Below are 27,405 nucleotides of genomic sequence, written 5' to 3'. Positions count from 1 at the left end.
ATCAGCCAATAGTTTCATAGTTAATATAAGTCTTTGTGTGTTTATTTGGGGCTGAGAAGGGTGGCAGCAAGACAAAGAAACACCCACAACATGAGGGCCTCTTAATTACTTTCCATTTGTCCTCTTTACACCTAGAAGCTTTGAAAACTACCTCCACTGCTGGGTGGTAGCAGCGCCTGCCTTTAATCCCAGCACTCAGGAGGCAGGGGCAGGTGGATCCGAGTTCAAGGCCAGCCTGGTCTACAGAGAAAGAGTTCCAGATAGCTAGGGCTACACAGGGAAACCCCACCTCGAAAAATTAACACCCTCACACCCACCCAAAAACCTACTTCCAGCAGACAAGTATATAAAATGGATATACAGGTGAAATGTTACTGATAATCACCTATGAAGAAATTTATTTTAAAATAATTCTACAAAGGTAAATGTATAGCATGCCTGTAATCCTAGCACTTAAGAGGTGAATGAAGGAGGACCAAAAGCCGACAAGCAGAATCAGCAGGTAAAGGTGCTTGTTGCAGAGCTCAATGGTCTGACAAGTCCTGGGCCCACCCTGTGGAAGGACAAGGTACAAGCTATCCTATAACCTCCACATGTTCACTATGGCATGCTCACACCTACACATACAAATGAATTAATTAGATGTAATTTTGAAAATTTAAGAGTTCATGGTCATGAGCTGAAGAAATGTCTCTGTGGGTAACTGTCACGTCTGCTGCGCAGCCTGTGTCCGAGAACGTGCGGAGGGTGTCGGGTATTGAAAACACAGAGACTCGTTCAATGATATAAAGAGAACTTTAAACAGGCTCCAAAAAGGTTCAAGAAAAACTTCCTAAGAAAAGCTCCCACCAGAGAAACTTCTGCTCTCTCCTCTACCCTCGCTGGTTCTGCTCTGACACCAGAGGTGGATGTGTGTGGGTTTTTGAAGGTGCGGTTAGTCTCTGGACAAGGTCGAGGTCAGGGCGGTTTCCGTGGGAAGGCCTTTCCCAGGAACTTATTGTATCATTTTTAGTAAACAGGTTTTTACTAAACATTGTCTTACAGCTGCCTACTCCCAGGCAGAAGGGGAAGTGGCCAGGAACTTATTGTATCGTTTTTAGTAAACATGTTTTTACTAAACATTGTCTTATAGCTACCTACTCCCAGGCAGAAGGGGAAGTGGGTCTCTGCTCAAGGTCTGGTGTTCCCACAATTCACCCCTTTTTATTTTCAAATGAGGCACTCCTGGCTTAGGTCAAGTAGGGTCACCCTCCCTTTCCCGTCTTTGGGGGACCTTGAACCCCTGTTTTAGGTGGGAGGGGTCTTCCCCACAGGTTGCCCGTCATCGGAGATACCCCAACCTTAAATCATCTGTAACCAACCTTCATGGCTATCGGGATTGCCATGGGCTAAGCTAAGCAATACTTGGTTACGGATCTCTTGTCTCTGGAACAAGGCACGTTTGAGCTTGGCATAAAGCCAGAATGCCTACCGCCACTGCCACCATTTCCAGGACCCCCATTGACATAGCGCCTCTCCATCACCATACCCATCACCAGATCTGGGCCATAACATTCTACCAGCCTTCATCTGTTACAAGGGTAACCCGCATGTGATTTACATTTACAATTTGATAAAGTTTCCAATCGTTTTAAGATCTGCTCAGGAAAGCATTTAGAAAGTGCACTTGCACAGATACATTGGGCACAATCATTGATGTTACACATGTAGCATTATGAAAAATATGAACAATAGTTGTCACATTAGGACAAGTTGCATTTCTCCAGAAAAATACACTGGCCTAGTCGTGATTCCAGAAACAGGAACCATCAAGTCTGGTATTTCAAGTGACCATGTCCTGTTCAAATACTGAAAAGAGGCTTTTGCCACTCATAGTCCATATCAATGTCCAAATATTTTAAATGGGTCCTTTTTTCCCCTAAAGGGAAAACTGGCAAAATGAATTCTGTTGTTTCAAGGTGTGTCAAGGGCAGACAGTTAGTCTTTCCAGTTCTCTGTTGGCTTCGGGATGAAAACTCACGGGTCCGGAAGGTTAATGCAGCAGGTCTGTTGAGAAACTGGAAATCTCGAACTGACTGTTTTCTTTCTTTCTTGGGCTGTAGATTCGATGACATCAAGGGTCAGGAACACTGATTTAGGAGATCTCACTCAAACTGGCTTAGGTAGGCTCCCATGGTCTCAGGTCCAGTTTTTCTCTGCTCCATGCATCTCACTAATTGGTCTGACAGCTGCCGAAGCTTTATTCTTTTCCTGCAAGAAAACACAAACATGCCCTCGACCCCAAATTAGGGTCTTCTCCACTGTCTAGTGCATGGATGTCTCCATTTGACCTGAGCAATGGTTGCTCAAGTTCCATCATGCCAGAATCTGTCTGAAGCTCACTGGCATTCATATTATAAAATTTTTAAATGAGGAGTGTATTATTTGATGAGTCATGTGGGGACTGGGGGCATTATTCCCCCTTTTTTATTTTCTAAAAAAGTTTTCTTTTTGAACTGTTGAAGCTGGACCATAACAGTAGAAGGATTTGTCTACCCTCCTTGGTTAACTATCTAGGTAAATTGGGCTTACTAAATAACTTTTGAAAATTATTTGAAGTCTGTGAGCAGTCTTTCCCAATCTAACCTGTAGAACTCTCACTAGCTGACAAGGCCTCATTTGTATCTTAAATTTTTCTGTTAAAACATTAACAGACTGGCTGGATGTTCCTTTTGGCTATATTTAACGCAATCTAGGTAGCTTCTTAACTATTTTTGAAGGGATTTAAGTATCCTTTTAATCATATAAGCAGTTCACACTCACACATTCGCAATCACATTTCATACATACCGGTGTGGCCACACCATACATTCAGAACATACATGCATCTTTCAGTCATCCTTTTTCCCTAGGTCATGATTAGTCTGTTGCAATGAAGCTTCCTTAATTGAAATCTATGTAAAAGAACAACTCCAGCCAATCCTTGAACTAAAAAGGTTAAAAAGTCCTATATGTTTTTATCATTCCTCCATTTGAGCTACAGTCATGGGGTACAGCCGTACCTACTCCTTGTAACTCTGTAGATGCAAGGTAGAGAGGCCAGGCTTTTGGCCAAAAGTTTTTAGAGATGACTCACAAAATAGAACTTAAATGTAAACAAAATTTTCCATTCCATATACCTTTGTCTTTTTCTTTTTCTTTACTTAATACCAGTACCTCTTTTACTGTTACCAAAAAAAATTTTTTTTTTGAGTCAGGGTTTCTCTGTATTGTTTGGAGGCTGTCCTGGAACTTGCATAAAGGTGTGTTGGGATTAAAGGCGTATGCCGCTGGGAATCTCTTGGATTCCCCTACTTCCTGACCCTGGTATCAGGCTTAGGAGGGGGAAACTCAGAATGTCTAGTTTCTGACTTTTTAATCTCATTGGCAGCAGCCGCTTCCAATGTATTATTGGTGTTATAAAAATTGATGAACAGAGAGTTGGAATGACTAACTGGCATTAACATGGGGGGGAATCCTCACCAACGCCCATATTTCCCTTACCTGAGTGTTCAGCAATGATTGGATCTTTATCATGGTGAGCATTCCTAGTATCCGGAGTAGTATTGGGGTCGACATGCCTGATGCACCGTTCGGGGACCCAAATGGGCTTCTCACTTCCTGGAGGGAAAACACAAACAGCCCCTCGGACCCTAGCTAGTAGGGGAGTGGGTGCCTGCCATTTTCCTGTAATCAAATCCTTCCATCTGACCCATCCCAAGGACTGGGAGGGTTTGTTCCAATGTCTCTCCATAGCAGACAAATTATTATGGTCTACGGTCAAAAAATTTAAAATGTAAAGTATGGTGGATAACTGAATATTGGGGGAGGTAACATACTCCCCCTTTTTTATTTTCTTAAAATACTGTTTGAGAGTGGCATGGGTGCGCTCCACAATAGCCTGTCCCGTGGGGTTGTGAGGAATACCAAAAGAATGGACAATGTGATGTTCCCTGCAAAAGGCAGCAAAGCGATTGCTGGCATAGGCAGGGCCATTGTCCGTTTTTAGGGCATCGGGTACGCCCATGTAGGCAAAGGCCTGTAGGCAATGAGAAATAACATCTTTAATCTTCTCTCCTGAGTGGAGAGGCAAAAATCAGTTTAGAATACGTATCCACAGAGACATGCATATATTTTAATTTCCCTGCCTGCGGCAGGTGAGTGACATCCATTTGCCAGAGATGGTTGGCCCTGAGGCCCCGGGGATTTACCCCCTCATTGGGAGAATTATGATAAGGGGCACAATCAGGGCACTGAGAGGTAATCTGTGTAGCTATGGATAAGGGGCACCCAGTGTGAAATTTAATGGAGCGGGCATTTAGATGATACCTCTCATGGAGCTGGTGGGCCAGCTGCTCCTGAGTAAATAAGACCCTAGGGCGGGTCAAGGAGTCAGCAATTTCATTGCCCTGGGCAAGGGGTCCTGGAAGGTTAGTATGTGCACGAATAAATCCCACATAAGCAGGGTGGATGCGCTGCCAAATAAGATGTTGGAGCTGAACTAATAAGGAACGAACCTGGGAGGTTGGAAGAACATATGGAGAAGTTTCTAAAGGTCTAACAATGTTGGCAACATAAACACTATCAGTATATAAATTAAAGGGCTCTCCCTCAAACATTTGGAAAGCCATCAAGCATGCAAACAACTCGGCAGCTTGTGCTGACATCTGCCCTATGGGTACCCTCTTCCGTACCTGAGAAGAAACCACCACTGCAAAACCCTTGGAGGAGCCGTCTGTAAAGACTGAGCGAGCTCCCACTAGAGGGTTCTCCTTTAAAATCTTGGGAAAGATCACAGGGTGTTGTTTAAAAAAGACATCAAGGGGCTGTTGGGATATTGGTTATCAAACTGTGCGCCTGTAGATGTAATAAACAGGGTCCACCCATCATGGAAGATCTGTAGATGTTCCACCTCCTCCTTACCATAAGGAAGGATAATTTTATCAGGACTCTTTCCAAAGGTTTGAATGCTAAACTTGTGTGCCTTCCACAACAATTGTAAAATGAGATCATAGTAAGGGGTCACTACCTTCTTAGGGAGGCTGACAAATGTACCCAATAAATAGGACCAGTCTGCCAAAACACGGCAGTGGGCGAAAAGCTAGATGAAAGTACAACCAGAACAAGGGGCTGCCCATAATCTATACGCCAAAGGTGGGCTTGCTCTATACTTCTTAACAACAATTGTAGGGCTTCCCTGGCCTCTGGGGTAATCTGTCTAGGGAAGTTGGAGCAGGATCTCCAGGAAGAATATCATAAAGCGCTTTAAGGGCCCCTGTTTTAATAGAAAGAGAAGGGCGAAACCATTGCACCTCTCCCAAGAATCTCTGCCAATCATGAAGTGTTTTTAAATTTGAACAATCAATTTGGAGTCTTTGTGGCCGGAGGCCAGTTTGTTGAATTTGATGACCCAAATAAGTATAAGGGGGTCTCTTTTGGATCTTTTCAGGAGCCAAAATAAATCCGCGGGCCTCCAGAAGTTCCTGTAGCTCTGCAAAGGCTATGTAACATTGTCTTTCTTCGGCCGCGGCCAAAAGAATATCATCCATGTAGTGGATAATGTAAAGATCAGGGAACTTACGTCTGAGGGGATCTAAACAGGCAGCTACATAAATCTGGCATATAGTTGGACTATTAGCCATCCCTTGGGGAGCACCACCCATTGGAAGCGAAGGGCAGGCTCCCTAAAGTTAATCGCAGGAAGGCTAAACGCAAACCGAGGACTATCTTGAGAATGCAAGGGAATAGAAAAGAAGCAATCCTTCAAATCAATGACAATCAAATGCCAGTCTTTAGGAATGGCCACAGGCACGGGCAAGCCAGGCTGCAGAGCCCCCATAGGCTGCATGGTCGCATTCACGGCCCTCAAGTCTTGTAGTAACCTCCATTTCCCTGAAGATTTTTTTATTACAAATATAGGGGTATTCCAAGGGGACGTGGAAGGAACCAAATGACCTGCCTCCAATTGTTCTTGAACTAGCTGGTGAGCCGCCCTTAGTTTCTCCGCTGGTAAGGGCCACTGTTCCACCCATACCGGATCATCTGATAGCCATGTGATGGGTATGGGGGCTGGCGGCGCAACAGTGACCCTCATCAAAAATGGCCAAAACCCTTCCTATCCCCTGGGGCCCTGGTCTCCAAAGGGAGGGATGCCACAGGGCAAACCTCTCCCTGTTCTAGTTTACCTAGTTCCCTCCCCGGGCTCCAGCCCCTCCCTTGCGTCATCTGGGGGCCCCTGCTTTTGGACTTGGGTGCCTGGGTGGTGAGGACCACTCCCATTTCTTGCATGAGGTCCCGTCCCCAGAGGTTAATAGGGAGGCCAGGCAAAACATATGGCTGGAAAAGCCCTGTGTGGCCTTCAGAGTCTTGCCACTTTAAGATTCTGAGGCTTTTTGGGGCACAGCCTGTCCTATTCCCTGGAGGGTCACTGTCCCTTCCTCTTTCGGCCAGGCGGGGGCCAGAATTTATCTGAGAGGACAGAGAAATCTGCCCCAGAATCTAAGACACCCCTAAAGGACTTGCCTTCTATCTTTAATGTAAGCTGGGGCGGTTCTCCATAGTGGCTACCCAAAATGCTGCCGGGCCGGTACTTCCAAAACCTTGGTTGCCCCTTTTCTCTTTAATTTTTCTAGCCTCACAAGGAGCTGTAGGGAGAAGGAGTATCTGAGCAATCCGTTCTCCTGCAGGGATGGCAACAACCCCACTGCCCACTGATGTCATTATTTTAATCTCCCCCTCACTATCCTGGTCTATAACACCGGGGTGTACCTGGATGCCTCGAAGAATAGTACTGGACCGTCCCAAAAGTAGTCCGACCGTGCCTGGGGGCAATGGCCCATGCACCCCAGTAGGGAGGGCCTGGATCCCCATTTCCGGTGTTAGGATTGCCCGGGCAGAGGGAGCGAGGTCCAATCCTGCACTCCCCCGAGGTGGCTCTAAGGAGGTCTGAGATATGAAGGGGTTGCTCTGGGGGAGAAAATGAGTCCTGCCACTGCCCAGAGCAGGGGTCATTGCCCCGTACACATTGGTTTTGGGGCCCTGGGGCGGGGCCCTCCTCCCGTTTCCCTGATTATTATTAGCAGAAAGGAAATTTCCCTCCCAGTCAGTTTTAGAGTAGCAGTCTTTGGCCCAATGATATCCCCTTCGGCAACGGGGGGCATAAACCAGGTCTCTTGAGACCCGCAGTACTATTTTGAGGGCACTCTCTACGGAAGTGTCCCTCCCTACCGCAGCTGAAACATGTTTTTCTCCCTCCCAGAGTAGGTCTTTCTTTCCCCACTTGGGGCCGAATAGCAGCAGCTAACACTTGGCCCTGGATGAAGTTCCCATCAATGTCCCTACAGATCCGGATATAGTCATTTAGACTTTTATTGCGATAGGGGCGAAGGGCTTCCTTACAATATTTATTTGCATTTTCAAATGCCATCTGCTTTATGACTGGCATCGCAGGCCCAATGCCCCCAAATATTCTTTCTGCTACCTGACTGAGACGGTCTACGAAGTCTTGAAAAGGTTCGGAAGGTCCTTGAAGGACTTTGGACAGATGATCTCCTCCTTCCTTGGAAGGCAATGCTTTCCAAGCTCCTTGGGCCGCTGCTGCCACTTGGGCATAGACTGCGATGTCATATTGCATTTGCTGCTGAATGGTGGCGTATTGACCACTTCCGGTAAGCATCTCCACATTTCTCTGGGGCTGTCCGGCCTGTGCATTCCTTTGGGCTGTCTGGCTGCATCTTTCCTGAAACTCACCTCTCCAAATCAAATAATCTCCCCGACAGAGCTGCTCTGCAAAGCTGCTGCCAATCGCCAGGTGTCAAATTAAGAGACGCAAAAGATTCCATTAAGGAAAGTGTAAAGGGAGCCTGTGCGCCATAATTTAAAGTTGCCTCTTTAAGTTGTTTTATATCCTTAAAATTTAAAGGGTTATGACGCCTAATGACCTGTCCAGAATTGTTCGGATCTGGAACTTCCATTACTGGGGCCACCACCTGGCAGCATTGGACCCCTCCTCTGGGTCTTCCCTCCAGGTCCAAGAAGGACTGGGTTATCTCATAGGAGGAGTCCCTTTTTTCAGAGTATGGGGAAGGGTTTCTCTCCCTGTCCTGTCTTTCCTTAATTAGAATCTTTTTAGTTCTTTTTTAAGGGCCGCGATCTCAGCAAGTAACCGTTCCTTTTCAGACTGTGACGAGTCTGAGTCTGAGCTACTTCCATTTTCTAGGTCTGATAGAGAAGGATATAACCGATTCTGACCGGAGTCCTTCTTTTTGGGTCGCGCCCGGAGATGTCTACCCGTTTTTTTGTTGTTACTAAGAGACTCCTCCTCATCCTCACTAACAATGGAGCCTCTAGTTTCAATCACGGTCTCTTCATCATCACTCTCTGCCCCTGAACTCAAGGAGGCTTGAGTCTCAGTCTCTTGTAACTCTAAAAAGCCTCTTTTGTGTCCTGAACTACCTGGCGGTGACGAACCTTATCTGTCAAAAGTGCTCCCTCACTAATCTCCATAAGGAGAATGTCGTAGGGGGCAAGGACTCAGATCCCTCTTTTCGTAAAAGTCTATGAAGATCACGGCGAACCTCCTCCCAATCTGGAATATTTAAGCTTCCCCCAGTAATGAACCATGGACTGGCTCGTTCGATCGATTTTAGAAAGCCTTCTAGGGTTTTAGACTTGACTGCAGTCCCATGTTCTTTAAGTAACTTTTTTAGTTGATACTGCAATGATTCTAGCTTCCTGGAACTATTCCCCATAGTTTCTTAACCCTGTCCACTTACCTCGCTTTCACGATCTCGGTGGGACCTCCAATTGTCACGTCTGCTGCGCAGCCTGTGTCCGAGAACGTGCGGAGGGTGTCGGGTATTGAAAACACAGAGACTCGTTCAATGATATAAAGAGAACTTTAAACAGGCTCCAAAAAGGTTCAAGAAAAACTTCCTAAGAAAAGCTCCCACCAGAGAAACTTCTGCTCTCTCCTCTACCCTCGCTGGTTCTGCTCTGACACCAGAGGTGGATGTGTGTGGGTTTTTGAAGGTGCGGTTAGTCTCTGGACAAGGTCGAGGTCAGGGCGGTTTCCGTGGGAAGGCCTTTCCCAGGAACTTATTGTATCATTTTTAGTAAACAGGTTTTTACTAAACATTGTCTTACAGCTGCCTACTCCCAGGCAGAAGGGGAAGTGGCCAGGAACTTATTGTATCGTTTTTAGTAAACATGTTTTTACTAAACATTGTCTTATAGCTACCTACTCCCAGGCAGAAGGGGAAGTGGGTCTCTGCTCAAGGTCTGGTGTTCCCACAGGTAACAGTGCTTGTTGTGAACATGAGGACCTGAATTTGAATCCCCAGAATCCAGGGGAAAACCCAGGAATGCTGCAGCCGGCTGTAACTAGCATTGTGGGTAGGGAGCGAGAAACATGAAGATCTGGCCGGGCGGTGGTGGCGCACACCTTTAATCCCAGTTCTCGGAAGGCAGAGGCAGGCGGATCTCTGTGAGTTCGAGGCCGGGCTGGACCAACAGCTTCCAAAACAATACAGAGAAACCCTGTCTCGTAAAACCAAAAAAAAAAAAGGAAAATCCTTTGGTATGCATATAATTTTATCATTTATTTTAAAAAAAACATTGTGGGCAGGAAAGATGGCTCAGAGGTTAAGAGCACTGGCTGATCTTCCAAAGATCCTGAGTTCAATTCCCAGCAACCACATGGTGGTTCACAACCATCTGTGATGAGATCTGGTGCCCTCTTCTGGGCTGCAGGCACACATACAGGCAGAACACTGTATACACATAATAGATTTAAAAAAATAAAAGAAAACATTGCTTACTTTTTATAGAAAGAATTATATTTTTTTGCTGAATGTTTGATATCACAGGACAAAGCATTTCCCCCAGGTTTGGGGGTTACTGAGCACTGATTTTTGTAATCATCTGTTCTGTAAGCCCTTCTTCCCATAAATGCATAGAATCAATGGCAGAAGTACATTATCAAGAAGTGTTACAAATTCTGTCCCAGCTGGGAGTGGTGGTACGCGCCTTTAATCCCAGCACTCAGGAGGCAGAGGTAGGCAGATCTCTGAGTTCTAGGCCAACCTGGTCTACAAAGCAAGTTCAGGAAAACCAGAGCTATATAGATAAACCCTGTCTCAAAAAAAAAAAAAAAAAGGAAGGAAGGAAGGAAGAAATTAATTCTGTCCTAACCTCAAGTCAATTCATCGAATTGGTTTTGTTTTGTTTTGTTTTGTTTATGAGATGTAAGTTAGCAATTCAAACAGGAATTTCTAAAATCAAACATTCTAACACAATATACTCCAGAGATATATGGATTTGATACTTGTATGCCAGTGGTGGGAAAGTATTAAAAGCCCGTTTTCCATAATTAGATCATTATGTTCCTCTAAGAGCTGAAAGCTTTCCATGTGCAGTACAAACACCACAACTCATAACTGCAATAGTCTCAAATCTGAGCGGAGGTCATTCCCGCAGCATTTGTTGACCTTGTAAGGTTTGACGGATGCTCCTGTTTTCAGAAGAGACACTAGGGTCATTATGCAACTCAGGTGAGCACTGCCATGAACACCAGGATTCATTACAAATTTGGTTGATTGGAATTGATTAATTTTTGGTCATTGACTATACAGAAACCGTTTATTGATGTTAAAGTTTTCATGATCCCCACATTCAATTACCCCATAAGGGTGTGGATAGATAGATAGATAGATAGATAGATAGATAGATAGATAGATAGATAGATTAGGTAGGTAGGTAGGTAGGTAGGTAGGTAGGTAGATAGATAGATAGATAGATAGATAGATAGATAGATAGATAGATAGATAGATAGATAGATAGATGGGGTTTAAGCAACTAACTATTCTCTAAAGGAAAAGAACAATAGCTTGCATGTGAGGACTCTGGCTTATTTTACATGGTTCTAGCCTGGGTAACCCGACAATAGCACTCTATACCTATATCCTGCGAAGAATCCAGTAGTTATGTGATCTAAGAGGCTGAATGCCCCAGAACCAGAGGATTGATGATGCAGCCCAAGTCGGAACCAGAAGGCCTGGAAACTCTCTGAAGAGTCATCGGCATGAATTCATATTGGAAAGCCAAAAAAAGCTAGAGTCTGATGTCTATAAGCCGTGATAGCACCAACAAACACTCGAGAAGAATGGAATTCACCTGCTCTGGTTCCTTCTTCTTTTGTTTCACCCAGAACTCCAGGCTATTGATGGTGCCTACATTTGCACCAGATCTTCCCCACTCAGCTGCTCTCCTGTGTTCCTAGCCTCTCTGGAAACACCCTAAGGGTCCAACAGAGCTGTGTCTACTGATCCCCTAATGCATCCCTTTTGTTACTATCAGGCTGACAGTCATGGTGAACTGTCACCCCTAGCTAGCTGGAAGCTGGCGTTCCTCTAGACTCAAGTACTATCTATGGTCCAAGGATGGTGGGTGCAGAGTTCCATAAAAGGAAAAGCAGACCTTGAGTCCATCTCTTCTACTGACTTACTCTGGGGCCTGAGTCATTTAGCTCTGTGGGTATTTGTTTAAGGAAAGCCACACTAGATCAGGGCTGTATGCTGTGGACAAGGGAGGCATCAGCATCACCCGGGAGATGGAAAGAGATGCATGGCAGGGCAGCTCAGGTCATGGCAGCAAGAACTCATTGGAAAAGCTGTTCATATCACAGAAGGACAGATGGCAGAGAACAAAGCAGAAACCAGAGAAGGTATAATATGCTAAGACACACTGCCAGTGACCCACTTCTGCCAGCCAGGCCCCACATTCTAAACAATCCACAGCATGTCGTTCACTCTATAAACCTACCGGGGACACTTCAGAGTCCCACCATAACAGGAGACACAGACATTTGGCCTACAGCATGGTCCTTCTCATCTCCTTCCCATCTCAGAGGCCCACACTGTATCTCATTCCCACATTGTGTCTGCTCCAGGCCAGGGACACTTCACCCTGCCCCACCACCTCCCTAACAGCAGAGAATGTGGCTAAGCAGGTAAGCCTTAGTTATATAGACCATGGCCTCCACCTAGGACCTCAGAAGCTCTCCTGGGACATTCTTTTTTAGGTGCTTGATTCTGATGGCCCAAAGGAGATCAGATTTATGGGCAAAGAGGAAATAAAGAGAAACCACACAGAAAAACGTATGTCAACGATAAAGGCAAGCCATCTCCCCTCTGCACAAATAATCCAACTGTAAGACTTGGGGTCAATACTGAAGCCCTGGGAATGAGCTCAGTGATCAATGCCTTACCTAGCACGTCTGAGGCCCTGGGTTCTATCTTCATATTATGATAAATTAGAGTGATGATTTTTATTTCGTGGGGGGGGGGGTGTGGGTGTGTGCACCCACGTACAAATGTGCAGGTGTGTGTCATGCACTAGTAAAGATCAGAGGACAACATGTGGAAGTCAGTTATTTCCTTCACCTGTGTGAAGCCTGGGGCTTTAACTCAAGTACCTTTACCTGCTGAACCGTCTTCACCAGCCCAAGAGTGATGGTTGTCGGTCCATGTTACTTAGAGGGGGAAAACAAAAAACAAAGGAAACAATATTTTTAATGAAAACAAGAACAGGCACTGCATGAACTCATTTTATAAATGTGAATGTGTTCAGGTGATGTGTCCGTTTACGGGAGAGTAAGATCTGTGTGGGCACACAGCTGCCTGCAGCAGTTACTGCTGAGACTCTGGTTGGGAGAGGTCTTTTTCATCTTGTGCACATCTGCATTTACATAAGTCTATTAAAAGTTTAATGTGGATAATAAAAATGCTAAAATATGATGAGGAGAAAATTAAAAGGCTAGACACTTAAGATGAAATTATTCTTTTGTTGAAATTCCCATAAAACAAGGCTGAGATAAAAAGACAAAAATAGATGCGATTTGAAAGAAAAGAATGAAAATCAATGCAAAGAAGTTATAACAATCATACATTCAAAGTTAAAAAAACACAAAGTGAACTGCTAAAGATGGAACCCTGAGGAGGGAGGGGGAGAAGAGGGAACAAAGGCTAAAGTTTAAAACAGAGCCCAGGAAGGCAGCTGCTGGAAGCCCCTATGCTACATAAGAGAACATTTCTGTCTGACTTCCATGCTGGAAACGTCCTCCACTCTTGTTTTGAAAGTACTTTGGGGTCTTTCTCCTTCCACCCCACAGCTCTGTACTCTAACTTCTGCCCCTCATTGACCTTGTCAGAGCCTGTTCAGAACACAGGGTAATGGGTTTTGTGGAACTCTCTGAAATCCTACTTCAGGACAGCTAGCACTCTCACTAGAGCAAGGAAGACCTGAGCTCCAATCCCAGGCAAGATCCCTCTTTCATACTTAAACACACATAAGGAGCATGAGGGAAAACCCAGAAAGCTGTTTTTGTTTGTTTTTGGCAGAAGAGCACAACATGATCCCTCAATATCATACCACAGGCATGTGGCGAGGTTTCTCAAGATCCTCTGTGTGTGTGTGTGTGTGTGTGTGAGAGAGAGAGAGAGAGAGAGAGAGAGAGAGAGAGTGAGTGAATGTGTGTGTGTGAGAGAGAGAATGAGTGAGTGAGTGTGTTGGTTAGAGAACCAAACAGTTTATAATCAATATAAGCCTCTGTGTGTTTATTTGAGACTAAATGGCTGAGAGACCAGGAGGGATAGAAACTTCCATCTACAGGAGCAGAACAATCTTGAGGATCTGCTGGACTTCTTCAACTGGGACAGAAGTTTAGACTTCACTCAAACACACATCAGCACTAAATAAAAGGAAGGCTCCTCCTCCCTCTGGCGCAGGGTCAGGAGAGCACTTAAACACAAGAAACTTCCTTTATTTCCTCCTCTCTCTGTCTCTCTGTCTCTCTGTCTCTCTCTTCCTTTGAGGTATCCCCAAAGCCAGAAAGGACATTAAAGGGTCACCAACAGATACCATTCAGCTAGTGACTTATTGACCAGAATGAACAGAAGACTCCAAACTAGTCCAGAGGTTAGTCACTGCATTCATATTCAAAGGCTGATAAATGGGGTCTTTAAGATATAAAAAGCCCCTAGATTCTCTGTCATCCACTGGATGGCTGGCACCAGGTATCAAATAAAAAGATGCTTCCTTCCTTTGTGCTTCCAAGAGTTCTCAGGATGAGAAGAGTGTCTCACAGTTTAGAACAGCCATTCTCAACTTGTGGATTGCAACCACTTTGGGGGTCAAATATCAGATATCCTGAATATCAGGTATTTACATTATGATTCATAACAGTAGCAAAATTATGGCTAAGAAGTAGCAACCTAAACAGTATTATGGTTGGGGTCACCATGACATAAAGAACTATTGTGGGAACACCAGACCTTGAGCAGAGACCCACTTCCCCTTCTGCCTGGGAGTAGGCAGCTGTAAGACATGTTTACTAAAAACAATACAATGCCTGGGGGCATTAAGTTCCTGGAAAAGGCCTGCCCACAGAAACCACCCTGACCTCGACCTTGTCCAAAGACTAACCACCTCTTCTGCCACGCCCAGATCAGGTTCTGGGGTCAGAGCAGAACCAGCCAGGGTAGAGGAGAGAGCAGAAGCTTCTCTGGTGGGAGCCTTTCTTGGTAAGTTTTCTTGAACCTTTTTGGAGCCTGCTTAAAGTTTTCTTTACATCGTTGAACGAGTCTCTGTGTTGTCAATCCCCGACACCCTCCGCACGTTCTCAGACACAGGCCGCGCAGCAGACGAGACAAACTATATTAAAGGGTCACAGCATTAGGAAGGTTGAAAATCACTTATGTAGAAGGATTTTTTTCCAGTGCAGCCTGGGTGTCACCCTGAATTGCCCATTTTTGTTGTTGTTGTTGTTGCTGTCACTGTTGTGCTGTTGACAGGCAGCTCAGTGCCTTGTGATGCCTGCCCATTCTCCACCATCAATGCCACTGCAGAAGCTTCCTGTCACTACCACCTGTCCATTTCTCACTCTAGCTAATGGAAACACCTTCAGTCTGCAGACATTCACAAGACAGGCTGCCTTTACTAAGAGACTCAGGCCCAGTAACTTATGGAGACTATGTTCAGCTTCTTTAGCCATCAGGAAAATGCAAATCAAAACCACATTGAGATTCCATCTCATCCTCATGTCGGAATGACTATCATCAAGAAAACAAGTGACAATAAATGCTAGTGGGGACGGGGAGCAAGACTTATTTAATGCTGATGGGAATGTAAACCAATGCAGCCACTATGGAAATCAGTGTGGAGGTTCCTCGGAAAGCTAAAAATACAACTTGCAAGCAACCCAGCTACACCACCCTAGGTATGCACCCAAAGGAGCCTAAGTCAGCACAGCACAGAGACACCTGCACATCCACACTTATCGCTTCATTACTCACAACAGCAAAGTTAGGGAATCAGCCTAGAGGCCCGTCCAATGGCATAAAGAAAACTGTTGGGGAACATTTAACTATGTAAAGACGTGTTGCATTTGTTTATGCTGTGAAATATCACTTTAACTGAGTAAAGATGTATTACATTTGTTTCTGCTGCCTTTGTTAGTTATGTAAAGATGTGTTACATTTGTTTATGCTGCATTTGTTTAGTTATGTAAAGATATGTTGATGTTTCACCTTGCCTGCCTACGGCACCTGATCGGTTAGACTTAATAAAAAACTGAAAGGTCAGTAGCTAGGTAGAGGAGGGATTAGTGGGGCAGGGGGGTGGGGGCAGAGAGAATAAGTAGGAGGAGGAATCAGAAGAAGAGAGTGAGGGAGAAAGACAGGGACGTACTCAGGACCAGAAGCCAGGCAGCTGCCAGACAGACAGACACACAAGAAGCAGGAAAGTAGGACATACAGAAAGAAAGGTAAAATGCCCTGAGGAAAACACAGATAAACAGATTAAAATAAGAACTAAGATAACACCAAGCATTCATAAGTAATAATAAGTCTCCATGACATTATTTGGGAGCTGTTTGGTGGTCAAAAAGAAAGCCTGCTATAGAAAATGTGATGACAGGTCGTGTGTGTGTGTGTGTGTATGTGTGTGTGTGTGTGTGTGTGTTACATTGGTGTATTATTTAGATGAAACTAGAAATCATTTTAAGCAAAATAAGCCAACTCAGAAGGACAAATATCATTTTTTTCTCTCATATGTAAGCTAATATTTTTTAAAGACATGAAAGTAATTGGAAGGGGAACTCTTTGGGAAGTAGAAGGAGACCCACAAGAGGGAGAGAGGAGCACACAAGAGGGGAGTGTTCATGATTATAGATCACACACACTCACAATTACTCATATGATGTTTGGGACCAGACAAAATAACATATTTTGGAAGTTAGAGATATGGCTCATTAATTGAAAGCACTCACACTGATACACATAAATAAATCTCTTAAAAATAAAAACATTTGTGTCTTATCTTCTTAGTGGTATAGCAAGAGTATTTCTCCCTTGTTTCCAAATATTCATCCAAAAATGTAAGTTGTCAATCATGTAAGTGTGCCACATGTATTTTAAAGTAATTTTTAATTCATTTTTTAATTTTTGAAGAAGAGTTTTATTTTTACTTTTGTGTGTTGTGGGATGGGTACACATGAATGCAAGGTGCCCAAGCAGGCATGAGGCATCAGATACCCTGGATTGGAGTTATAGGTGATTATGAGTCACCTAGTGTCTTATGCTGTGAAGAGACACTATGACCATGGCAACCCTTATAAACAAAAACATGTAATTGGGGCTGTCTTACAGTTCAGAGGTTTAGTCCTTTATCATCATGGTGGGAAGCATGGCAGCATGTAGGCAGACATGGTGTTGGAGAAGGAGCTAAAAGTTCTACATCTTGATTTGAAGGCAACAGGAAGAGACTGTGAGCCATACTGGGTATAGCTTGAGCACATGAGACCTCAAAACCCTTTCTACCCCACAGTGACATACTTCCTCCTACAAGGCCACACCTATTAATAGTGCCACTCCTTATGGACCAATCATTTAAACACATGAGTCAATGAGGGCCATTCCTAATCAGACCATCATATTCCACTCCCTGGTTCCCACCGGCTTGTAATCATAAGATAATGAACAAATGCATTAAGTCCAACTTCGAAAGTCCACATAATCTATAACAGTCTCAACCCTGTTTAAAAGTCCAAAATTCAAAGTGATTTCTGAGATTCATGCAGCCTCTTAACTGTAATCCCCTGTAAAATAAAAATAAAAAAGCAGATCACATACTTCCAACAGCACAGGATACACATGACTGCTCCAAAGGGTAGGGAAAGGACCTGAGAAAATACTAGACCAAAGTAAGACCAAAACCCAGCTGGACAAACTCCAAACTCTGCATCTCCATGTCTGATGTCAAAGCGCTTTTCACATCTTCAACTCCTTTCAGCTCTGTTGACTACAGCACACTCCTCTTCCTCGGGCTGGTTTCACTTCCTATTAGGAGCTCTCCTTGGCAGGTATCCTACAGCTGTGGCATCTCCTACATCCTGGGATCTCCAAGGCAATCCAGGGTTCACCTTCACAGCTTTACATAACGGCCTCTCTGGGCTTCCATGCAGGGACAGCCCTCATACACACCTGGCATGGACAGCTTTCCTTAGTCATGGAGGGAGATTCCATAAGCCCTTTCTTCTATCCTTAACTCTAAAGCCAGAACCATGTGACTAAAGCTACCAAATTCTGCTTGCTGGGGTTGGAAGATGGCCCCTTGTTTAATTACATCTTCACCTGCTTTTATGTTTTTGATGGTTATCTTCACTGCCAAAACATGGCTGTCCTGGAACTTGCTCTGTAGACCAGTTGGCCTCAAACTCAGAGATCTGCCTGCCTCTGCCTCCAGCATGCTGGGATTAAGAGCATGCACCACCACTATCTGGCTCTGAATTTTTCTTTAATCTCTTTTCACAAGGTGGAAGCTTAGCTGGGCGGGGTCTTGCCCTGAGGTCACCACTCCCTTTAATCTGTTTATCTCCTTGAACACAGGATTTAGCTTCTTTCCTCTTCCTGGTGCCCCTTTTCTCCTCTGCCTGTGCATTTTGTATTTTCACTTACTCAGTTCACTCCTTTGCATTATAAACCTTCATAAGAGTGAACACTAGTAATCATACAACACAGTCTATACTATGTGGTTTTGAAATTTCCTCTGCCAACAGAATTAATCCAAAACTCTTCAATTTAGCCTCAGGAAAAACTTTTCAGACTAGGGCAAAAAGCAGCTACATTCTTTGCCAAAATATCAAAAGAACCATCTCTAGGCAACATACTAACATTCTTCTCTTCTGAAACCTCTTGAGCTAGGTCCCACAGTACAAATCACCCTCAGCACCACTGTCTTCCATGTTCCTAGTAGTATGTCCCATTAAGCCCCTCTTAAAGCATTCCACTGATTTCCTAATCCAACATCCCAAGGCCCAAATTCCTCTAAACAAAACATGGTCAGGCCTATTACAGCAATACTGCAGTCCCTGGTACCAGCTTTTGTCTTAGGGTTTCTGTTGCTATGAAGAGATACCATGATCATAACAATTCTTATAAGTGAAAACATTTAATTGGGGTTGGCTTACAGTTCAGAGGCTTAGTCCATTAACATCATGACAAGAAACACAGCTTTATGCAGGCAGATGTGGTGCTGGAGAAGGAGCTAGGAGTTCCACATCTTGACCTGCAGGCAGCAGGAAGAGACTGTGAACCACACTGGGCATAACTTGAACATGAGACCTCAAAGCCCTCCCCTACAGTGACACACTTCCTCCAGTAAGTCCACATGTCCTAATAGTGCCACTCACTGGTGGCCAAGCATTCAAACACATGAGTCTATGGGGACCATTCCTATTCAAACCATCACACCCAGCATGAGTGCTAGAAATCAAACTCGGGTCCTCTGGAAGAACAATACACTTGTAACACTGACCCGTCTCTTCAGCTCCTCCATTTGATTTTCTTTGCGAGGGAACATACAGGTTGTTTCTTACTTTTTGTTCTTACTATAATGGTACCATTGATAAACAGCTACACATAATCTGTTATTATAATGGCTTGTTTCCTCAGAACAGCTTTCCAGAAACAAAACTGTGGACCGAAGGCTATGGGAAACCTTCAAAGTTTAGCCACATATTAGCAGACGGTTTTTCCAAAACCTTGCCCAATGTCTTTCCTTCACCAAGAATATTCTTTTTTTTAATTTAAATTTAAATTAGAAACAAGGTTGCTTCACATGTCAATTCCAGGTCCCTCTCCCTTTCCCTCCCCTCCTCCCATGCCCTCCCACAACCCCTCATTTCCCCAGGGAGGGTGAGGCCCTCCATAGGGATGTCCATAGTCTGTCATTTCAACCACAGCAGGGCCTAGACCCTCCCCCAAGAGTTCAGGGTGAGAGTGTATCTCTCATTGTTGCATGGGTGCCCAAAGTCCATTTGTATACCCGGGATAAATACTGATCTACTACCCAAGGCTCAATAGATTACCTAGGCCTCCTCACTGACACCCACATTCAGGGGGTCTGGATCAGTCCCATGCTGGATTCCCAGCCATCAGTCTGGGATTCAAGAGCTAACCCTTGTCAGGTCAGCTGTTTCTGGGGGTTAAACCAGCCCAGTCTTAACCCCTTTGCTCATCAGTCCTCCCTCTCTGTCACTGGATTCCTTGAGTTCAGCTCAGTGTTTAGCTGTGGGAGTCTGCCTCTGCTTCCATCAGCCATTGAATGAAGGTTCTGTTTCCCAGACTCTCTGGCCATGGGATTGTAGGCTGGCACTTCCCAGATCTATGTCTAAAATCCATATATGAGAGAGTACATGCCATGTTTCTCTTTTTGTGACTGGGTTACCTCACTCAGGATGGTTTCTTCTAGTGCCATCCAGTTGCCTGCAAATTTCAGGATTCCATTGTTTTTTTTTCTGCTGAATAGTACTCCATTGTATAAATGTACCACATTTTCTCTATCCACTCTTCGGTTGAGGCGCATCTAGGTTGCTTCCAAGTTCTGACTATTACAAATAATGCTGCTATGAACATAGTGGAACAGATGTCCTTGTTGTATGAATGTGAATCTTTTGGATATATGCCTAAGAGTGGAGTTGCTGGGTCTTGTGGTAGGTTTATTCCCATTTTTCTGCGGAATCTCCATACTGATTTCCAAAGTGGCTGTACAAGTTGGCACTCCCACTAGCAGTGGAGGAGTGTTCCACTTTCACCATAACCTCTCCAGCATAAATTGTCGAGGGTTTTTTCATTTTAGCCATTCTGACAGGAGTAAGATGGTATCTCAGAGTTGTTTTGATTTGCATTTCCCAGATGGCTAAGGATATTGAGCACTTTCTCAAGTGCCTCTCAGCCATTTTAGACTCCTCTATTGAGAATTCTCTATTTAGTTCTGTAGCCCACTTTTTAATTGGATCCTTTGGTGTTTTGGAGACTTGCTTCTTGAGTTCTTTGTAAATCTTGGAGATCAACCCTCTGTCAGATGTGGGGTTAGTGAATACCTTTTCCCATTCTGTGGGCTGCCTTTTTGTCTTGCTGACTGTGTCCTTTGCCTTACAGAAGCAACTCAGTTTCAGGAGGTCCCATTTATTAATTGTTGACCTCACTATCTGTGCTACTGGTGTTATGTTCAGGAAGCTGTCTTCTGTACCAATTCATTCAAGGGTACCACCCACTTTCTCTTCTAAGAGGTTCAGTGTGGCTGGATTTATGTTAAAGTCTTTGATCCATTTGGACTTAAGTTTTGTGCATGGTGGTTCACCAAGAATATTCTTAGAGCTTGAGACTAGAATTCTCCCCAAAGGCTCAAGTATGGCAGGTAGCACCATTTGTGAGATGGTATCAGATGGATGCTGACATAGGTGAACCAACCTGGATGAAGGAAGAAGGAGGGAGAACACACACCTTTGAAGAGCATGGCTTGTTCCTAACTCCTCACAAATCTCTCTCTTTGGTTTCCACCCTCCCTCCTGCCTCTGCTTTCCCTCCACTCCTAGCCCTCTGCCAGGATGCCATTCCCCCTCACAAACCCACAGAGATCAGTCCAAACAAACTGAAGTCTCTGAAACCATGGGCCAGAACAAATTGCATTAAGAATGTTTCCTCCGCCGGGCGTTGGTGGCGCACGCCTTTAATCCAAGCACTCGGGAGGCAGAGGCAGGCGGATCTCTGTGAGTTCAAGGCCAGGCTGGACCAACAGCCTCCAAAACAATACAGAGAAACCCTGTCTCGTAAAAACGAAAAAAAAAAGAATGTTTCCTGCAACATCTTTGTCATAGCACAGTAAGGCAAACAGATATGAACCTTTCACTTCAGCTTCTCTGTCAACCAGTGTCCTAGGTTGGTTTTCCTTGAACGTTTGTTAGAAATTCGTTCTGGTTCTCATTTATTGGGTGATGGGCCATGTTGAATTCTTTTTATTATGATCATGTGTTTGTGTGCACATGGAGAATGCATGTCCTTTGTGACTATTCATATTTGGGTATTATTGGGGCTTTTCATATTGTATTTCACAGCTACTTTTGTTGTCGTATTGTTTTTTGTTATTTGTGTGTGTGTGTGTGTGTGTGTGTGTGTGTGTGTGTGTGTGTGTTTGGACGGAAGAATGTGTGTGTGTGGTATGCCATGGCATGTGTGTGGAGACAGGAGGACACTTTGGAGGAAGTCAGTTCTCTCCTGTCGCTGTGGATTCTGGGGATTGAACTCACAAGTGCGCGCACGCGCACACACACACACACACACACACACCATATTTCTGCTGATTCATATCACAGTCTGTTTTGTTTTATATTTTTGAAATAGGTATCACTTGCAGCTCAGGCTGTCCTTGAGCGCAGGCTCTGCCTGACTCAGCCCTGAAAGCTGTGGTCACCACTGACACCGCTATGCCTGGTTTCGAGGTGGCCTTTGATGCCAAGAGTTTTTGGCAGCTTTGTTTTTTTTTTACAGAGCACTTTGCCTTCTCATTTTATTTAGCACGAAATCCATAGGCAATTGAAGAATAATGCAGTAAAATCCATCATTTCCTTTATGAAATTTTCTATTATTTTATGCTCAACTGGGTTCTTCTTGTTTCCTTGTAATTTTTCTAAACACCAATTTGCCTTTTTATGTACCACAACCCAGGGCATCCCCCTTTGTTTGGGGGACTTGCTGCTGTGCTCATGAGGTTTTCTTTCTCTCTCCCCTGTATCTGATGAAATAATCATACACATTTTCTCAAAGTTCTTTTATGGTTTCATTTTTATGATGATCACTTCTCAAATGAATTAAAATTAACAACATTTCTGTCTAATAGTAGCATTATACAATATGCATTACATACATACACATTACACAATATTTAAGAAAGATGGACTAGTAAATGAAAGAGAAAAGAGATGAAACACCATCCCAATAACAGACTTTTTAAGCAATCCTTTCTTGTCTAGTTAAAAGCACATATTACTTTAATTTTTTTTCAGAACATATCCTCTTGGGGCTTCTTGCTGCCCAAGGCATCCTTAGTGTGATAACCTCTTCTGAAACTTTACACTTCTGGCTTCTTTAATTCAGGCTGAAGACCTCTGCATCAGTTTCCAACCTGTTCATGCTCCCCCTTGAAGGGATTAAGGTACATCTTCCCTCTCCAGATGCAGATTCACAACCTTGGAACTGTTGACATTGGCCCCAGATGTGGGAGGAAAACTTCCCTGTCTATTGTGGGATGTATAATGTCTTCCCTGACCTGGTCTCTATATTAGATGGCAAACACATCTCCCTCTAGCCAAAAATGTACTTAGATGCTGCCTGACATTTAGCTTCATATTAGTATAACAAAATACCTAAGGTAAGAAAGCTATAAAGAGAAAATGTTTATTTGTTTTACTATTCTAGAGGTTTTCATTGAATATAATATGGACTAGATGAAAGTCACTCATCTCATAACAGCTGGGAAGCAGAGACAAAGAAGACACGAGGGTCCCAGAATCCACTTCATGGTTATGTTCCTAATGATATAACTTTCTTCTGGTAGAGCCTCACCTTTCAAAAGCATCATGTTCTAGGGACCAAACCCTTAGACACATAGGGAAAGGGACTCTCATCTCAACTACAGTACCATGAGACACTCATGTCAACTACAGTGCCATGGGGCACTCATCCAATCCACAGTGCCATGGGACACTCATCCAATCCACAGTGCCATGGGACACTCATCCAATCCACAGTGCCATGGGACACTCATCCAATCCACAGTGCCATGGGACACTCATCCAATCCACAGTGCCATGGGACACTCATCCAATCCACAGTGCCATGGGACACTCATCCAATCCACAGTACCATGGGGCACTCATCCAATCCACAGTGCCATGGGACACTCATCCAATCCACAGTGCCATGGGACACTCATCCAATCCACAGTACCATGGGGCACTCATCCCAACCACAGTGTCAACCGGGTGGTGGTGGCTCATATCTTCAACCCCAGCACTCAGGAGGCAGAGGCAAGTGGATCTCTACCAGTCCAAGACCAACCTGGTCTACAAAGTGAATTCAGAACAGCAGAGCTACATCAAGAAACACTGTCTCAAACAAAACCAAAATCACAGTCAATGCGGCAGACATTCAAACCACAGTGCCATGATGCAGGTTTCCAATCCACAATGCCATAGGAATTAAGTTCTAATTTAGCGAGAACATTTTCCTCATGGGCCAAAAGAAATACCTTTGGCAGTAGAGGGTTGTTATTGAAAATATGAATTCAATACTATTTTTCCTCCAAGGGGGTAAAAGCAAGCTTTAGCAAATAACAGAGAATGGGAACAGGAAACAGAAACTAATAATGACAAGGCTTTTTTCTTTCCATTTCCATTTGTGTGGATATTTTTAATGCAAAACATGGACATGGAGCATTCGTTCAAGTCCAACTATTTAGTCAACAACTCTATAATAATCATAAACAAAACAATTTAGGTTTTTTCCCTAGACCATGTCAGCCTTTGGACTGTTCTAAAGAGTGTGTTTTTTGTGGGCATCAGTTGCAAGGCTTGGTCAGTCTACGGGACCACTAATAATGGAAGTATGTATCCCTAGTGCATGAACTTGTTTTTTGGAGCCCATTCCCTATGGAGGGATATTCTCTCAGCCTAGATATGGCAGGGAAGGGTGCCTCGGGCCTGCCTCAAATGATGTGACAGACTTTATGATCCCCCATAGGAGGCCTCACCCTCTCTGAGGAGGGTATGTGGGGTGGGATGGGGAGATGAGGAAAATGGGAGGGAGAGGGAACTGGGATTAGTATGCAAAATAAGATTTAAAAATTAATAAAAAGAGGTGTGTTTTTATTATAACAACTAAATGAGGCTTTACCATGCTCATTAGCACATTTATTCACTTTTTAAATAAAGTTAACCTACATGTAAGTATATTGTTTAGTATATTTATCTGTTGCTCCTGTGATTTGCTATAAAAATGCATTGAGTGGTGTATTTACACATTCATTCATTCATTCATTCATTCATTTTGGCATTAGGTCAGAAACCCAGGAACCTATGTAGGTTAAGCAGAAACTCTATTCCCAACCCTGAACTTTTTAACTCTATGGGGTGTGTGTATGTGTATGCAGTGGTGTGTGTGTGTGTGTGTGTGTGTGTGTGTGTACATGTTCATATGAAAGTCAGAAGTCAGGACCAGGTGTGTCTTCCTTATTTTCTTGAGACAAGGTCTTTCCACAAACCTGGAGCTTCTGGACTGGAAGCCAGTGAGCCCCAAGAATTCACCCATCTCCCCATGCCCAGCACTGGGATTTCAGGCATTGCCAGCATGCTCAGGTTTCATATGGGTGCTGGGGTTCCAGGCTCAGGCCCTCTGGTTCTACAGAACTACACCAACTGCTTCATCTGCTTTCAAATTACTTTTAATGCTATGGAAAGGCTACCAGGCTTTTATTTCATCAATAAAACCAACCAATGAGGTAGGGCACAACTTTTCAAACCATGCTGGTCACCTGAGAGTCCTGTTAGCAAGCACTCACTTGTCCAGCGATCTGAGGGGGTGGCCGGAGACTCTGTGGGAGACTGCCATGGATGACCTGGAGGTCAAATTTGGGAGATGAAGGTTGTGAGCATCAGACCCACATAACTGGTGTGTGACTCTGTGGGGACGACAGTCCACAACAAATCGTGCAACTGTCATTCATCTGGCCTGAATCGGCTTTTAGCAAGATAACCATAAATTCATCAGCCAAAGCTGGGCTTTTTTTTTTCAAGTAAAAAGGGATGCCAGGAATGATTACCAGACATAAAACAGTCCGTCCAATGCAAACAGAATCTTCTAGTTGCACTGGCTTTAACAGGAGAGCATCTTCAAATGAGCAAATTATTTTTCATTTACTTGTCAGGGGGAAAGTGAAGCGCTTACTCCAAGAGGAAGTTAGTGGTGAAACAGTAAATAGAGAGTGGGGATGAGAGGAACAGATTTAATTTACATAACTGCTCAAAATGCTATTGATAAGGTTCTCCAGGAATGGAAGATAAAGATGAGTCACCAGAGGACGGAAGGAATGTTTCCTGATGATAGGAAGCAACTTAGAGCCCAGAAACAAAGACGAGGGGTAAACAGGCAGTTATCTGCACTGGGGTGTGTGGCAAGCTTGCTGCAGTGCTGAGAGAAAAAAAGGAGAAAGAGGGGGGCACGGAATGGGCTGCAAGAAGCTGAAAATAAGCATCTGCCTTAAAGAAAGGGAACGGGTGGGCATTTAAGAGGACGGGTAAGGTGCTGCGCTTCAGCAGTGAACGCCAGCCTGTGATGCAAGTCAGATGAGATAACACCCTGAATAGGACCTGACATCCCCCTCAAAGGAAAACTGACTTCAAGCAAATGTAATCATATTTTATAAGATGCTGACGTTGTCGTCCGGGTGAACACTGGAGAAGCTGGTAACTAGGGGAAATAAGCTGCTCCAACATGGCAACAAGCTAGATGAGTTAATACCAGATGGCTTCTGGTTTCAACCAAAGGCTGCCCGTCCCCATCACTCCATGATGGTCTAAAAGTTATCAAGAATGAGGCTCCAGACTGGATCCACTAAATCTAAGTCCTGAGAGGACTGCCTGTTGGAGACTCTGACTGAACTCCAACCAGTTGACTGAAAACACAAAAGGAAAGTTGGAGCTCAGAGGAGGTGCACTTTGCATGTGTTGTTACAGACCAGTTGCCCTGGATATGAGCTGCAGGGCACCTGCTGAAGTATCCAGGTCTTTGTGTCCTAAACCAAAGAACTAGACCAGACGCATGCATTGGAATAGAAAAAGGGAAGCTTTGTTAAGAAGGGAAAGGTTGGGGTTGAAGAGATGGCTCAGAAGTTAAGAGTACTTGCTACTCTTGTAGAAGACCTGGGTTCAGTTCCCAGCACTCATATCAAGCAGTCCACAACCACTTGTATCTCCAGGTCCAGGGAATCCAACACCCTCTTCTGGTCTCCACAGGCACCTAAATGCCCATGGATCCCCTGATTACAGACAGTTGTGAGCCACCTGATATGGGTGCTGGGAATTGAACCCAGGTCCTCCACAAGAAGAGCTAGTACTCTTAACCACTGACCCAACTCTCTGATCCCTACACATTAATCTCAATGTACCTTCCTCCAGTCTCTATTCTTCTGCGGCACCATCAGTCCCCAGCACTAAATAAATAATGTTAATGTTTACTAAACGAACCCTTTTCTCTCAGTCCATGATATGTGATTCTTAATCTGTTCATTATGTTTTGACATTTTATTGAGAAATAGCATATACATCTACACAGCACAAATACACAACTTAGGAAATTGTATACACTGAGCATCTTTTGTGTCACCATATGGGGAGACATGACAAGCATCTGTTCACCCCAGATAGGGCACCAACAGAAGATCAAAGATGAGCTTCTACCTCGGTCTAGCTTTATGAGCCAACAAGTTTATAGGGGCTGCTTGCAGCAGCAAGGATGAAAGGTTACAGTAGCAAGGGTGAAAGGTTACTTACAGGAGCAAGGGTGAAAGGTTACTTAAAGGACCATGGGTAACTCAAAGACAGCTGCATCACTGAAAAGCACAACCCAGCATGGGTGATTCCGCATCACAGCTGCATCCCTGGGTCTCCCTGTCCAGCCCAGCATGGGTGATTCCTCATGACACCTGCATCCCTGGATCTCCCTGTCGGGCGTACAGGCTGTTTCACAGAGGAGTTGTCCCTCCACAGCAAGTGCATATACTTTTGACAGAGGCCTTATGACTCCTGTGACTTTATAGGACTCCTGAACTCCTCCATTTAATCAGTTTCCTGGACCCCTCCCTTCAGGAAAGAATATTTCAGTTCCCAGGAACTATCCAGCCAGGTCAAGAAACAGGATTCTCAGCTGGCATGGTGGCATGTGCCTTTAATCCTAGCACACCCAAGGCAGAGGCAAATGGATCTTAATGAATTCAAGC

The 27,405-nt window shown here is 44.3% G+C and overlaps 1 pseudogene; it reads right to left on the bottom strand.

Moving 5' to 3' along the window:
* Positions 1 to 27,405, bottom strand: part of LOC101824482 — a 126,580-nt pseudogene that overhangs the window by 53,036 nt on the left and 46,139 nt on the right.

This window comes from Mesocricetus auratus, unplaced genomic scaffold (assembly GCF_017639785.1).
Source record: "Mesocricetus auratus isolate SY011 unplaced genomic scaffold, BCM_Maur_2.0 Super-Scaffold_4256, whole genome shotgun sequence".
Lineage (NCBI taxonomy): Eukaryota > Metazoa > Chordata > Mammalia > Rodentia > Cricetidae > Mesocricetus > Mesocricetus auratus.
This window is presented reverse-complemented; position numbering and strand designations above follow the sequence as displayed.